The 17,485-nt window shown below is 41.2% G+C and overlaps 1 pseudogene; it reads right to left on the minus strand.

The window, feature by feature from the left end:
* Positions 1-9,094: 9,094 nt before the first annotated feature.
* Positions 9,095-12,530, minus strand: LOC110526921 (MARVEL domain-containing protein 2-like; annotated as a pseudogene).
* Positions 12,531-17,485: the final 4,955 nt, after the last annotated feature.

A 17,485-nucleotide genomic window follows, 5' to 3' on the forward strand; every position in this document is an offset into this window, starting at 1 on the left:
TATTTTATTGTAGGCCTACCAAATGAAAGCAATTGGTTTTTGCACCAACTCCTTATTATGGGTGACGTCATACCTAACTGATAGGGTCCAAAGGGTGGATGTGGGCGGGAAACTGTCTGATGCAAAGGGGATAAAATGTGGTGTCCCCCAGGGGAGCATTTTGGTGTCTTTGCTTTTTTTGCTCTACATAAATTACATCGATTCTGCCTGTTCATGCCCTCTGTTCCAGTATGTGAATGATTCTGCCCTCTTGGTATCATATAAGAATAAGGAGACCATTGAAAAGGCATCCTGAGTGACGCACTGATCGGGAGTCCCATAGGGTGGCCCACAATTGGCTCAGCGTCATCCGGCTTAGGGGAGTGTTTGGCCGGGGTATGCCGTCATTGCAAATAAGAATTTGTTCTTAACTGACTTTCCTAGTTAAATAAATAAAAAAAAATATGAAAAAGACCCTAAGCAGTGAACTGACTAAAGTCAGTAAGTGGTTAACCGATAACAAACTGTCTCTGCATTTAGGCAAGACTTAATCTATCCTATTTGGTTCCAAACACAAAGTGAGAAACTCTTACAACTTCAGTCAAGTGTAGTAGTGTGGCAGTGAAGGAAAAACACTCTGTTACATACTTGGGATGTGAACTGGACCAACACATGACAGGTCAGCTCATGGCTTTGAATGTCATTGGGAAGGTTCACTCCAAGACAAAGTTCCTGGCAAGGGTAACCAAGTTCATGGATACAGAGACTATGAGGACCCTGGAAACATTATGATGCAGTGCTGCAATGACTATGCTTGCATCTCATGGGTCAGGGGTATAACCAAAAATGTAATTAGGCAAGTCAGGTAAGAACACATTCTTATTAACAATGACGGACTTCCCCGTCCAAATGCAGGCAATGCTGGGCCAATTGTGCACCGCCCTATGGGACTCCCAATCACAGCCAGATATGATGCAGCATGGATTTGAACCATGGACTAGAGTAACACCTCTTAGACCGCTGCGCCACACGGGGGCCCCATTCAGTCCTTGTCCAATTCTGAGGCACACATTGACGATATATTGGAAGAACTGTCCACATGTACTTTTCATCAGCCAACAAGATATTTATTTCTCACACAGAATAGAATATGCCAACTTTTGTACTATGGGGGATCCCCAAATTAATACTACCACTAGTCTCAAAAAAGCGGCTGACGCAACAGATCAAAACATTTAGCTTAAAATGTTGATGAAATATTAGACGATTTCTTCAAATTATGAGCGCAGAAATACGCACATTGCAGTAGACTATGAGCGTGAATGTTCCGAAGTGCAATCAATTAGTGGGAAAACACCATTCTCAAAAGTGACCGCCAGTGCGATTTATGCATGCAAAGCTTTTATTATAAAGGTGCATTTTTATGGTGTAAATTATCTTCCCCAGACTTGTGCTGTGTATGTATGCCAGTTAGGTTCTACACCTGTTGCGAAGTGGATTAATGTGCTTAATTTTAAGAAGTTATTTGGCTACTTTAGTTGTGATACAAACCTTATCAAAACATACATCATTCACCAGTGATAATATATAATTCACAAGTGATAGGCTAATATTGTCAGCCAACAATTGGCCCAGTTCTTGATTTAATCTCGTCTTTACATATACTAAATAATATATGTGTGAAATTTGTTTTGATTTTGAATGGACCATTATCATGCACCTGTCACAAAATACATGTCATCCATGGACTTTGATGGCCACATGAAAAATGTTGTGCAACATGAGCACATGGGCTCTCATGTGTTTGATTGGATTTTCAATGACCGGGACAATAGAGTACTGAGTACCAGGCAGATATCAATTTTGGTTGGCTACTATTGTCCATTAGCAGCATCAGAGCTTGGAGAAGCCTAATTACCGTGACTAAACAGTCACCTGGAATTTGACTGCCATCATTACTCGTGACCACCTGTGTGGCGGTAATACGGTACCAGCCCTAGGTGTACCAAGCCATGTAACATCCATCCCTAAGCTAGGGAGTTTTAAGATAATCTTAAGAAATGGTTGATGGGAAAAATGCTTTTAAACTGCACAGGTTTAAATAAAGTATAATTGTTGAACATTACATAGTAATATATTTTATTCCTTTTACAGTTTCCATGTTATAATCTGTAAATGTTGAAGGCATGGATGTATTTTCATGACGACCACAATGTAAATATGTTTTTAAACTTGTTTGGGTCAATCATTGATGATTTTAATGCCATTTTACTGTATCCGCATGTGTGGTTGTATTATGTTTTGAAATGGTCAAATAAATAAAATAAAACATCTATTTCGCATATTATTCCTTCAAGGATGAAGGTTAGGGAGTGAACACTATTTATAAAAGGGTTACATGGAAAAAATCAGACCTCTCTGAAATGAAAATGGATGGCCTTCCCTTCAGCAAAATATACACTGAACAAAAATATAAACGCAACATGTGAAGTATTGGTCCCATGTTTCATGAGCTGAAATAAAAGATCCCAGAAATGTTCCATACGCACAAAGTTTATTTGTGCACAATTTTGTTAACATCCCTGTCAGTGAGCATTTTTCCTTTGCCAAGATAATGCATCCACATCAAAGGTGTGGGATATCAAGAAGCTGATTAAACGTCATGATCATTACACAGGTGCACCTTGTGCTGATGACAATAAAAGGCCAGTCTAAAATGTGCAGTTTAGTCACAGCACAATGCCAAAGATGTCTCAAGTTGAGGGAGTGTGCAATTGGCATGCTGACAGCAGGAATGTCCACCGGAGCTGTTGCCAGAGAATTGAATGTTCAACGTTGTTTCAGAGCTTGTTTCTAGCATAAAGCATTGAGGACCAAAGCGCTGTTATGGATAACTTTATATAATCAGATCAGTTTTATTTTCTTCCTAATCTTAAACTAACAAGGGGTTTGCCTGTGCTTTTTGCCATTATCTTTCATGAAAAAGAAACCCCCTCAATTCGAGTCTTGGTTTTAACTTAACATCCCTTCACTGACATGAGGTAGGCTATTTAAAAAGTGAATGGTGGGTGGAGAAATTGACCGACAAAGCTATGGATATAGCCGCCTACAGCCTAATTTTGTCTGTCAAACACGGCCTACCCCTTATTTCTTAAATAGGCTCCAACACAACACCGTATTGTTGTTAGTAAAGTCTAATTAAAATGAAGATGGTTTAAATGAATTATGCCTACACGAATTGACCTACTTTCAGAACCATGAGCTGTCCATTTCCGATAGATGGTGCTGCTGCTTTAAGTTTCAGCATCACAATGTAAGTTACTTGAATCTGGCTTATTGTGAGGGTAATAACTGATAAATACATCATGGGCAAGAACTTATTTTTTTAATAATATAAATTATAGTGGTATTAAGCTATCAAAGTTGACTTCTGGTCCTCCTTCTCATCTTCAACTCTCCTTCTCAAACTGAACAGAACATAGGCTATAGGCTAGTCTGTGTGCAACAGGCCTCATAAAAACATTTTGGGGGAAGAAACCTTTAACTCTACTCCTGAACTGCCACCATAGCCCAACACAGGTTTTTGATCCGCAAGAGCAGAGCCCTAACCAGCACAGCCATTGGTTGAGCAGTGCACTAAACACTTTTTGATCAGCAATAGCAGAGCATTCCGGGGCTCAGGGTTGGAATGTTCACTGTAGTGTGTAGTGCAGCCTAGTTTTATTCACACCATCCCACCACACTACATCTCAGTGCTTGAGGTGTCACTACAGACACCCTGGTTCAAATCCATACTGTATCACAACCAGTCATGATTGGGAATCCCATAGGGCAGCGCACAATTGGGCTAGCGTTGTAAATAAGCATTTGCCCAGCAACAGCCCCAAAACATCACTGCTCTAGAGGAGACCTGCATGGAGGAATGGGCGAAAATACCAGCAACAGTGTGTGAAAACCTTGTAAAGACTTATAGAAAACGTTTGACCTCTATCATTGCCAACAAAGGGTATATAACAAAGTATTGAGATAAACTTTTGTTGTTGACCAAATACTTATTTTCCACCATAATTTGCAAATAAATTCCTTAAAAATCCTACAATGTGATTTTATGGATTTTTTTCTTCTAATTTTGTCTGTCATAGTTGAAGTGTACCTATGATGAAAGTTACAGGCCTCATCTTTTTAAGTGGGAGTACTTGCACAATTGGTGGCTGTCTAAATACTTTTTTGCCCCACTGTATATCAATCACACATTGAGTATTAAACATCTATATAATCAATCACACATTGATATATAGCCTAATAAGCAACTAATTCTAAAACACTGAGAAGCGTTGACATTTCATCAATTACAAATTTCATGATCCTCCCCTGAACTAGATTTTAAAATACTAAAAACTCTTGTCTGAATTTGAAAAAGCATGACTCTCCCCCATTTTCCTCCAGGTAGTCATTCTGTAAATGTCTATCCATCCCTAAGGAGAGAGAGGAAGAATGCCAGAGAGTTCAGCAGCCAGCAGCTATACAATGTTCTCCACATGTTGTCTTTGTGTTTCCTTCTTTGACATATACAGTGAACGTATGTATGAATGTACTCTGACAGTGACAATTGTTTTTGTTGTTTTGGGTCTGTACTCCAGCACTTTGAATTTTATGACTGAGGTTAAAGTGCAGACTGTCACCTTTAATTAATCCATATTGGGTGAACCGTTTAGAAATGACAGCACTTTTTTTTTTTTTGAGTCCCCCCCATTTTAGGGGACCAAAAGTATTGGGGGAAATTCACTTATGTGTATTAAAGTAGTAAAAAGTTAAGTATTTGGTCTCTGATGAGACCATGACTACATCAAGCTTGTGACTCTACAAATTTGTTGGATGCATTTGCTGTTTGTTTTTGGTGGTGTTTCAGGTTATTTCGTGTCCAACAGAAATTAAGGGTAAATAATGTAGTGTCATTTGAGTCACTTTAATTGTAAATAAGAATAAAATATGTTTCTGAATACTAATACATTAAATGTGGATGCTACCATGATTACAGATACTCCTGAATGAATCACGAATAATTATGAGTGAGAAAGTTAGAGGCAAAAATATCATACCCACCCATCACATTCCCAGTGGGTCAGAAGTTTACATACACTCAATTAGTATTTTGCCTTTAAATTGTTTAACTTAGGTCAAATGTTTTGGGTAGCCTTCCACAAGCTTCCCACAATAAGTTGAGTGAATTTCAACCCATTCCTCCTGACAAGGCTGGTGTAACTGAGTCAGGTTTGTAAGGCCTCCTTACGAGCACACGCTTTTTCAGTTCTTCACACATTTTCTGCAGGTTTGAGGTCAGGGCTTTGTGATGGCCACTCCAATACTTTGACTTTGTTGTCCTTAAGCCATTTTGCCACAACTTTGGAAGTATGCTTGCGGTCATCATCCATTTGGAAGACCCATTTGCGACCAAGCTTTAACTTCCTGACTGATGTCTTGAGATGTTGCTTCATTATATCCACATAATTTCCCTTTGGTCATGACACCATCTATTTTGTGAAGCGCACCAGTCCCTCCTGCAGCAAAGCACCCCCACAACATGATGCTGCCACCCCCGTGCTTCATGTTTGGGATGGTGTTCTTCGGCTTGCAAGCTTCCCCCCCTTTTCCTCCAAACGTAACAATGGCCATTATGGCCAAACAGTTCTATTTTTGTTTCATCAGACTAGAGAACATTTCTACAAAAAGTACAATATTTGTCCCCATGTGCAGTTATAAACCGTAGTCTGGCTTTTTTTATGGCGGTTTTGGAGCAGTGTCTTCTTCCTTGCTGAGTGACCTTTCAGGTTATGTAAATATAGGACTCATTTTACTGTGGATACAGATACTTTTGTACCTGTTTCCTCCAGCATCTTCACAAGGTCCTTTGCTGTTGTTCTGGAATTGATTTGCACTTTTCGCACCAAAGTACGTTCATCTCTCGGAGACAGAACGCGTCTCCTTCCTGAGCGGTATGATGGCTGCGTGGTCCCATGGTGTTTATACTTGTGTACTATTGTTTGTACAGATGAACTGTAACGGTTATCTTCCTGGGAGGGAGAGGCGGACCAAAACGCAGCGTGGTTATTTATAAACATCTTTAATGAAAGATGAAAACGTGAACACTATACAAAATAAGAAAACGTGGAAAAACCGAAAGTCCTAACTAGTGCAAAACACAGCGACAGGAACAATCACCCACAAAATACCTTAAGAATATGGCTGCCTAAATATGGTTCCCAATCAGAGACAACGATAAACACCTGCCTCTGATTGAGAACCACTCCAGGCAACCATAGACTTACCTAGAACACTCAACTGAACACAACCCCATAGACTACAAAACCCCTAGACAAAACAAGACACATAAACCACCCATGTCACACCCTGGCCTAACCAAAATAATAAAGAAAACAGAATACTAAGGCCAGGGCGTGACATGAACATGGTACCTTCAGGCAGTTGGAAATTGCTTCCAAGGATGAACCAGGTCTTGGCTGATTTATTTTGATGTCCCCATGATGTCAAGGCAAGAGGCACGGAGTTTGACAGTAGGCCTTGAAATACATCCACAGGTACATCTCCAATTGACTCAAATTATGTCAATTAGCCTATGAGAAGCTTCTAAAGCCATGACATAATTTTCTGGAATTTTCCAAGCTGTTTAAAGGCACAGTCAACTTAATGTATGTAAACTTCTGACTCTCTGGAATTGTGATACCATGAATTGTAAGTGAAATAATCTGTCTATAAACAATTGTTGGAAATATTACTTGTGTCATGCACAAAGTAGATGTCCTAACCGACTTAACAAAACTATAGTTTGTTAACAAGACATTTGTGGAGTGGTTGAAAAACAAGTTTTAATGACTCCAACATAAGTGTATGTAAACTTCCGACTTCAACTGTAAACACTTCCATACATTTTTTCAACTGGTACCAGGGGACCTTTTAATGAGTGCTGTGAGGCCTGTGGGCGTCCGAGAGCAAAACAACGTATGTAACTTTCATCAAATGCTCCTCCATTTCACAGGTTCCTAAATAGGGTGTAGTAAGCTCACTAAACAAATTGTGGAAGAAAGGTTTAGAATTTAAGTTGTAATATTTTACACAGAATGTTATCAGTGCAAGATCAAATTAAACCAAAATATTTTCTGCAATGGTATTTTCCGGCTTTGTTATAAAATAAAAATGTCTAAGTGCTTATCGAAGACTCACTTAATATATGTATACCAGCATAAACATTCCACGATTTAAAATCCAAAGAAGAAAGCAATTTGATATAAATATGTCAACATTTATTTGAATAGGCCTATTACCAAAAACTCTCAAGAATATTGATGGCAAACTCACCTGTTGCACTGAGGAGACTAAACATTTCTTTGATTATCCACTCTGCCGATGTCGGCTGAAACAAAAGATTGTCTATTATATTGACAAGATATTCCAGCGACTCCTTTCACAATGGAAATACATGTCCTCAAAGATGGAAGGCAGGTGGGAGGAGGCGAGATCAGGTTGGACCACACTAGCCAATGAAAGGACAGATACACGTGTTAACAACAGGCAATAGAGATAGATAGAGGACTCATCTTTGTCTGTGCTATTATAGCAACTGTCAAAGCATGGGCAGCGCCATTGAGGCTCTCCATTTGAAAATAGCCCATTTTCTTCTTAAATGGCTGATTTGCTCCCAAGTCATAGTAATCCCCACGCAGTTGACTACTTTTAAATGGTGGAAGCCCTCAATGGCTATGTCCATGCTAAAACGGGTTATATCCATGATGAGTTATCTATCTCAGTGACAACTCCGATATAATTTTATTTTTTTTTAAGTTTTCAAAATGCCACGAGTCCACTTATATCAGTGCATTCTTAACCACCTAAGATTACAAAACTTCTATTCAATCAAATAAGCCTCACGTAGGTAATACCTATTCAATGTTTGTTGACCAAATTCGACACTCTCTTGTTGACCTCCATACAAAAATTCCTTACTTCGTGTGCTTATTTTTGTGGACAGATTTTGGGCAGAGTAAAACCTTTCACTTTGCCTCTTCCTCTCTGCTGAAACTCCTATGCTAATATTGGTTGCGTTCCCAATATGCGTTGCCCTGCTCAGACATTGTATGCATCATCAATGGTTGCGTGCCATGTCATCGACTGTGTCATCGACTGACAGATTGCTTAAACATAATGAGTCGGCCCGAGAATTGAACCCTGTGGCACCCCCATAGAGACTGGCATTCCAAAGGTGAGGGGCAGTAGAGGAAAAGGTCCTTTCGCCCATGGTGCGAACCCTGGTCTTTGGGACCAATTTTCAAAGCGTGGAAATAAATATTATGAAAATTCCAAAAATAGATATTTTACCTTAAATGTAATTTTCTAGCTCAAATGTACTGAACAAAAATATAAATGCAACATGCAACAATTTATGAATTCCTATAAGCAAATCAGTCAGTTTAAATAAATTAATTAGGCCCTAATCTATGGATTTCACATGACTGGGCAGGGGTGCAGCCATGGGTGGGCCTCGGATGGCATAGGCCCACCCACTTGGGGCCCAGGCCCAGGCCCAGCCAATCAGAATTAGTTTTCCCCCACAAAAGGGCTTTAATGAAGACAGAAATACTCCTCAGTTTCATCAGCTGTCCGGGTGGCTGGTCTTAGACGATCCCACAGGTGAAGAAGCCGGATGTGGAAGTCCTGGGCTGGCGTCGTTACACGTGGCCTGCGGTTGTGAGGCCAGTTAGACGTACTGCCGTATTCTCTAAAATGACGTTGGAGGCAGCTTATGGTAGAGAAATTAACAATTCAATTTTGTTGGACCATTTTGCATTCTCGTTCCCATTGTTGTGATAAGAGCAAGCACGTGCCTGCTCGCACACGGAATTGTATCGCTTGAGTACAACAAAATTGCATATAATGTTGTGGATAAAGTTAGGAATTATACAATTTAATATGTAAAACATCTAAAGACCTGCGTCACTATACTGAGAGCTTTGCAGTTTCTAAAAGGACATATTTACGTTTTTTTGGAGCCTTTGTTAATTTTTATCCGTGGCCCGTATACTGCAGAATGAGCAATGAAGAAGTCTTGCTGGTGCAGTTAGTTTTTCAAAACCGAGTGAAATTGTGTCTGGATACATCTATATGATAGTAAAAAAAATGGAACGACTCCTTTAACATGTGTGTCTCTCGCTCTAGCTGAATCCATCGTTCCAGTCCATGACCTTGTTGTATTCGCTGATCTTGTGTTTTATGTGGGACAGTTTGCACTTCAGGTACTCGCAACGCTCCCTATTCTCCGGGAATGTGGGGTCCTGACAACAGGAACGGGAGAACAAGAGAATGAGTGACATTCTTACTTTTGTGAACTGCCTCCAACTCTCCATTTTGCTGTCTGCCACACACCATCACACGCACAAACACCCTCCTAAGACATCAGTGGAAAAAAGTCCCATATCATGTCTTGCAGTTTCATGTGTTAAAAGCTGCATTTGATCTTTCATCTAGCAAATTTCCTAGTCTGTGATGTTTGTGTGTGTGTAGATGGGACAGAGATTTTGCTTAAAACAAACAGGAAGTCTGAGGAATGAGTGGAGAGAAGAAGAGCTTTTACCTGCTATCAGTCTGTCGCACATCATTGGTTTGGCTGAAAGGGAAACTATGTGAAACTCCCATCCTACGCAAACAGGTTCTACAGTACAACTTCTAATGGGGATCTTCCACAAACATATTCTATAACAAAAACTATTTTAACAGATCATTATTGAAGCTCTGGAGTGTGTCTAGATCCTATACATATTTCTCAAATCCAGCAGATTTAAAAACCCTTACCACGTTCTTCCTCTGGTACTCCAGTGCTATGGTATTCATGCATTCCTTCTCTAGAAAGATAGAAAACATATTTGAACTTTGAACGAGTCATTGCTAAAAAGCACTATGATGGGCATTAGGCTATGTTACGGTCGCTTTGTGTTTGTTAATATGATCGGTGTGTGTGTGTGTGAATTTGAAATGTGTGTGTGTGTGTGTGTGTGTGTGTGCGTGCACATGTGAGAGGTGTGTGCATGTGACAGGCGTGTGTGTGACATGCTTGTGTGTGTGTCTCTCTTTGTCTCAGTACCAGTTGGCTGGAGGGCCGAGGAGGCAGGTTCTTGTCGAACCTCTTGGCCATGGCCTGGACCTCAGCGTGCAGCTTCTTGTACTCAGAATACTGGTCTTTGAACACAGCCTTGTACTGGTCCCTCTCCTCCTCCGTACGGATGGTCGGGTACTCTGTTGACACAGGAAATAGGAAGTAAAGGTCATCAATAACAATGGGTGCATCTCAATAGTCTCAAATGGCTTCTTTGTCCCTTATACACTCATCTGCACATTTATGTAGTAGGGATGCTTTTATGTAGAAATGTATTTCTACCTCCTGGGCAGAGAGAGAGAGAAAGAAAAACAACAGGACTTTGGCTGTGACCCTGGTGGACTGGAGTTCTGCACCGTATAACCATAGATAGATAGTAGTTTAGTGAGAAGCAGACGGTCACAGTCAGCTACCCTTTAGTACTAAAGATCCATACATTTATTCATGCAGGGAAGTTCCATTGATACCGAAGTATATTTTTCCAAAGGAGCCCTTCACAAAATTGCAGAAAATGCAAAGTACATCATAAGGAACCAGAGATACAAATGACAACAAACAAATGCAGGAGCATGATATATAAAAAAACATGTACATCAGTCTGAGAACAGGTGGTTAGTACTCACACCACATAGTCTGCGATGACCACCGGTTTGGGGATGTGTCCTGCAGGGATGTGTCCTCATCATCTCTGGCTCCATCATCAGAGGGACGGCTGGAGAGGCAACGTGGCTGTCCAACACCTCTGGGATCATCTGGAGGGTGGGGAGAGAGGTCTGCTCTGAGGCCCTGGATTTGCCCAGCCAGCTGTGGAAGGATGGGGAAGGGAGGTATGGTTACTGTGTTGTCAGCAGGGTTGGGGTCCATTCCATTTAATTCAGAAAGTAAACCAAATCATTCCAATTCTCATTGAAAAGCTTCAAAGAGAGTTGGAATTTTAGAGTACATCCTGAGTTGACTGGAAATGGAATTGACCCTAACCTTCGTTTTCATTATGCATGATCAGTTTAATGGAATGAAGAGTGACATTTGCCCTTGGGGATTATAATATTTTCTACTACTGTACTAAGTGACTTCACCTCAGATATTGTCAGGGAAGATCTACTGGTTTTCATCTTAGAACAAAGAAGACACATGGGAAAGGGTGAGGCAAAGTATGTCATATAACACAAGAATTGTGTGTCCCATCCCGCCCTCACCTCTTGTGCCAGCCCATCCCACCTCAGCCCTACCTTGTGGCGCCACAGCTTCAGACACGCTGGCGCCCACAAAATAGATCAAGATGTTAACAAACAGAAAGATAATGGCGGCGGTCTGGCCGGGCTCTGAGCGGCAAAACGCCCCGTTAACACCATTATTGAAGACGGGGTAGTTAGACTACCCCTGCTGCCTTGTAGAGCACCCCCAAGGTCAGGTTAATCACACACTCGGTCAGGGGCCCCTAGGACAAGTCTAGGACTATCCAGGCCAGCCCGGCCACCACTAGAACGAAGGGGGACTTAGGTCCAGTGTAGCTAACCGATCCACTGCCCCCGAAGGCTGCCACGCCACCCGCTAACCCCCGAACTTCAGTGACTGGGAGTAGCCAAACATGTTGAACCACTCATTGTCCTTGTGCACGTCCTTGTGCACGCATGCTCAGGCATAGACGGCAGCACCCAGTAAGAGTTCCACACAGCGCAGAATGCGCAGTAACCCCACCCAGGACTTCATATAGGCATAGCGCTGGTGGTATTCCTCCACCCGCTCGCTGTAGGTCATGACCGAGCAGAAGGTGTGATCCGAGATGGTCTCGATGGCTTCGGCTCCTAGCAACATGGCGTCACGTTATTTTCTGGAGTTGTAGCTGCCACCAGAGCCTCTGTACGGGTCCAGGTAAGAGCCGGGGAGGGGAGGGGAGCAGCAGACACCTCTAGTGGTTCCTGATTTGAGGTAATCTTTTTCCATCACAGGCGGGGAGGGAGGCGGGGGCTTGCTGTTACCGCGGATACTATTGCCACGGAATAAGTTATTGACGAAGTGGGGAATGAATCGGTGGACAGGTTTGATGTCCATGGCCGTGGTGACGTTGTCCAGGAATTTTGAGGCGCCATCGCTAGGGGGGTAGAAGGCCCACAGCAGGCTGGTCCAGGAGGGGGCAGGGGTTCAGAGCTCACAGCCAGGTCTGCCCCCCTGAGGCCCCCAAGAGGTTGTGGAGGAGAGGGCAGGGGTTCCGATCTCACAGCCAGATCTGCCCCCTTGAGGCCCCCAAGAGATCGTGGAGGAGGAGGTGGGCTCTGGTCCCTCCATAAGGAGCCCACAGGGACCTGGTCGTAGTGAGGTTCTGCATCTTGGACCAGGTCGAAGCGGCCGGAAGAGTCACCTTCAGCAGACATGGGGACTCACTGGTCTCTGCCCTAGTACAGACAGACATACAAAGAGAGGCTGCTATTAGAACATGCTGGTATAAATATATTACCAAAAGATGAGCCATTAGGTTCACCCCACCAGCACTAGCAGCATGGAATGTGATACCCCATTTCAACTTGTAAGCCAGGCATGTAGAACTACAGCAATCTAACACCAATGACAATTGGTCCCTTTTCTTTGAGATAAGACCTTTTTCCTTGATGACAATATTAGCATGTATGTGTGTGTGTACAGTAGTTGCATGCAAACTACCTTGAATTATGTATGCTTGAATGCTTGAGATTCCTGGGTGTTGAACGTAGAAACCATGGCAAGAGAACAATAGGCCTACCAGATAAGCTGTTAACACACAGATCACACAAATAACCTCTAATTCACCCAAACCTCGTGCGGAATTGAGATTCACTGATTTATTGTTGTTTCTGATCCATATACTCCCAGTCGATGTGCATGTAAATAAGGAATTCCCTCGACCACTCCCACAAATTGGGGGAAACAAACATTCTTTCCATTTATCCCCGTTGTAAAAGAGACAATTTCTTTGCGATTTTTTTGTTACACAGAAATAACAACAACATGCCGAAAAGTTGTTGTTCAATGTACATGTAACCAGGTCAAAAATCCTGACCTATGGATCGCAATGCTTCCATGTAGGGAAATAGAGCCTGCGAGAAAAGACATGTGGCATCAAGCTATTCAACGTGGGAGAGTGGGAAATGTAGGGACCCTGTGTCCAAATAGGCTTTGTGTGTAGAAAACATTTAATCACAGGTAAGACATTTAACTTGTTTACTATAGTCCATGTGTAACTCCATTCACCACTTGTAGCTGTATAGTCTATTTGTTTGTGTTGGTCTTGGTTAGCTTAATGTTCCGGTCGTTCGATAGTCAGCAGCCACGTGAAAAGGGGCATGAAAAGTGGCATGAGGGAAGCCCTACAATATTACATGTTTTTAGTGAGTAGTGAGAACGGTCTGGAGCAGGCAATGTTTAAAAGGAATCTTTAAACATGTTGTACTTTTCTTAAATGTAGTTTTGTAATTGACTAAAACAAGCAGACAATAAGGAAATTGAGTTTAAAAAGGGTCTCATTTTTGCTGTGAGCCAATGGGGTAATCTAGGCAAGCACAGAACCGATCTACTACCGACTGGGACTATGAGCCTGATTGTATCAGGTTGTCGTTCAGCATTGACAATTGTTAGTGAGTGGACTATCCTGGTGGTTAAATCAATAAAAATGAAACTTTCCTCCCAAACCTCATCTACTGTATAAAAAAAATCACTTTATTTTTACAAACTGTGCCTGATGTGGGAAAGATCTGTAAGTTTAGTGTTCTGTAAAAAACATCTGACATTATCTTCCTTTACCAAATGACCAGAACATCTTTACAACATTTTGGCAAGAGACAACAGTAATTTTGCAGGAATAATAATTTTAACAAAACAACAAGAGTGGTGGAAATATAATACCTCTTTCACATGCAGTCACTGGGTCAGACTTAAATGGTCTTGCTGTTCAGCTTGAACATGTTTGGATGTCTTCTCTCACTGTCACTCAGGTTAGGTGTTTTGGTCTTTGATCATATTTTTTTTCTTAACACTATTTCTTTCTTATCTGGTTATCAACTCTTGAGTACACTAAAAACAAAATCCATGTATTTTCGTCTGATTGTTAAAATAATTCAAAAATAATTCTGGTATGCAGTCCACCATATGGCCACTTTGGACGAGAGGAGGTAGGCTAAGTTCGGTAACATTCGGGATAAACACACACGCCATTTCCATCCTGATAATCTATCTCCTGATCAATAACAGATATTGGCCCAACCTGTCTATCAAAATGAAACAATTTGACTTCTACGGATTGATGGTTGTTTCTGAGCCTGATTGTACCAGGTTGCAGTTTAACATCACTAAAAGTAGGCTATTTCCATCAGATGTATCATATTACACACATCCGCAGTAGCACATTTATTGACACATCTGGATCTATTCCTAAATGTGACAATTCAGTTGATGTTGTATTATGAAATGGTTTCAATCCACCTGTTTCTTTCTGCCAATTACCTTATCACCAACTTCTCTCTCCCTGTAGTCGTCTGACAGAAACCCACCTGGGAGGTCGAACTAGACTGGTGAGTTGGGTACGACTGGTGCTTTCTCAAAACTGGGATCGAAACTGATATCCGACACCTCCCTGGCCCCTAGGACTTCTAATTGCTACTTTTTACCGTTACTCTAATTTGCATTTCACTCATAAAATGTAGACTAGACTTGTTCCTCCAACTAGCTATTTCAGCTTATACAGTTTAGGCAAAAGCATCAACATCAGAAATACAAGCCATTTGCCACACACACAACCTCTGCACAAAATGAAATGCCCTTTTATATTGTTATACTTTTTGAAAATCATGTGGAATTATATTTATCTCTGATCAGTGTCAGTATTGTAGACTAGTCTGTTGTATAAAACAATTAAAAGGGGCAGTGCAGTCCAAAATGTTCCTGTGTTTTATATATATTTCCACACTATGAGGATTGAATAATACTTTAAAATTGTGAAAATGAAATGCACCTTTAAGAGAAGAAAAGACAGCCTGAAATTTCAGGCTGGGGTTTTTGGACCTCCTATATAAGTTAATAGACCAATAACAGAGAGTTTGCCCTCTCTGCCAATAGCAGGTTGTTTTCAGGTTACACATCCTTTCCATTAAGCGTCTCCAATAAGACCCCTCTCTCAGACCACTCTGACAGTCCTATTTATTTATTTTACCTTTATTTAACCAGGCAAGTCAGTTAAGAACAAATTCTTATTTTCAATGACGGCCTGGGAACAGTGGGTTAACTGCCTGTTCAGGGGCAGAACGACAGATTTGTACCTTGTCAGCTCGGGGGTTTGAACTCGCAACCTTCCGGTTACTAGTCCAACGCTCTAACCACTAGGCTACCCTGCCACCCCTAGCAAAATCCTTGCTTGCGAAATGGAGAAGAAGCTATTTTTTCTTTCTTTTTGACCATTTTAATTTAAAACAATCACAGTAAGGTACTTAATTGCTACCTATAAATTATTTGATATTGAGATGAAAATGGCTGCATTGGACCTTTAACTCATGCAAAGTCAATCTGGATCATGGATCATACACAGCCAGTGGAGTTCAGTATGGTATCATCGACTAAAGCTGAAGGCTGCAAGGAAACTTCAGTTGATAGGTCGACACCATGACAAATGGATGGAAAGTAGCATAGGCCTATGGCTTTACGGAAAACCTAACAATCACCAGTTGATCGTAAATACATTTATCTTCCTTATTATGTGGTTTCGCCATCATTCCTTGTACAGTATAAAGCTTTAGCCATACAAAACTACCACTGTCTACTGTTACAACCTGTGAGTATTTAATGGAAATACTTTAGCTGTATGAGGCCAAACATGACTGTGTATCACTATCAATGTTTACAATAAATTATGTATATATCAGAAGATTATACATCTTCAAAATAACATTTTAAACAAAAACACTTAACAAAAGGCAATAGATTAAGGGGGTGTGGACGTACAGTTGAAGTCGGAAGTTTACATACACCTTAGCCAAATACATTTAAACTCAGTTTTTTACAATTCCTGACATTTAATCCAAGAAACAATTCCCTGTTTTAGGTCAATTAGGATCACCACTTTATTTTAAGAATGTGAAATGTCAGAATAATAGTAGAGAGGGATTTATTTCAGCTTTTCTTTCTTTCATCACATTCCCAGTGGGTCAGAAGATTACATACACTCAATTAGTATTTGGTAGCATTGCCTTTAAATTGTTTAACTTGGGTCAAATGTTTCGGGTAACCTTTCACAAGCTTCCCACAATAAATTGGGTGAATTTCAGCAAAGAAAAGGAAGAGAGAGACACAGGCGAGTCAAACATTTCCTAGTGTCTTCTTTGTCGTCGGATCGAGGTGCTTATCATACTCACTCCGGTTCTTCTAAGGTCTAGGCGTACCCTCTGCATGTCTGCCCAAGTGTCTGAGTGACTGGTGGAACAGGTGGGACCAATTCCTGGTGCCAATTGGTTGCAGCACCTGGAGTGGGTAATATTGGCGTTGAATCACCAGCCCCAGTTGGTGCCTGTAGAGCTGTCCATGGTGCTGACTCAACTTGGCCTCTCTAGCGTCTTGAGCTGACCAAGGTCCTGCTTCTTCGTTGAAGCTAGGGTTGCAAAGGGTCCAAACTTTCCGGTAAATTTCTATACATTTTCCTGAGATATTCCATGGGAAGTTAAGTCCGAGAATTTTGCTTAAATTCATCAAAAATGTTAGCTTATAACAGTGAACCTTTTTTGTGGGATACACATAAGGCAATGCTAGGTCTTGTGGCATAATTTGGTTAAACTATCCCCAATTCAATGGAATTGCAACCCTCTGCATGCACAGCGCATTCTTCCATCACATGTGCAGTGCACTCTTCCATCACATGTACAGCTGATTCTCAAGATCTTGCACACTAATGAGATGCTATTGAGCCCACACTACTACACTGCCTGAGCCAAGAACTACATGCTTTCTGGTGAGTTTTGATGACAATACTGGGTGGGGTGAATATATTTTATATGACAGACATAATTTTTTGTTAACTAGTAAATAGTAGCCTACAGAAAAGTGTGTTTAACTTCTTTGGGGTAGGGGGCAGTATTTTCACGTCCGGATGAAAAGTGTGACAAGAGTAAATTGCCTGCTACTCAGGCCCAGATGCTATGATATGCATATTATTAGTTGATTTGGATAGAAAACACTCTGAAGTTTCTAAAACAGTTTGAACGATGTCTGTGAGTATAATAGAACTCATATGGCAGGCAAAAACCTGAGAAGAAATTCCAACCAGGAAGTGGGAAATCTGAGGTTTGTAGGTTTTCAAGTCTTAGCCTATCCAATATACAGTGTCTATGG

Source organism: Oncorhynchus mykiss, chromosome 6 (genome assembly GCF_057628025.1).
Source record: "Oncorhynchus mykiss isolate SJ-2025 chromosome 6, ASM5762802v1, whole genome shotgun sequence".
NCBI lineage: Eukaryota > Metazoa > Chordata > Actinopteri > Salmoniformes > Salmonidae > Oncorhynchus > Oncorhynchus mykiss.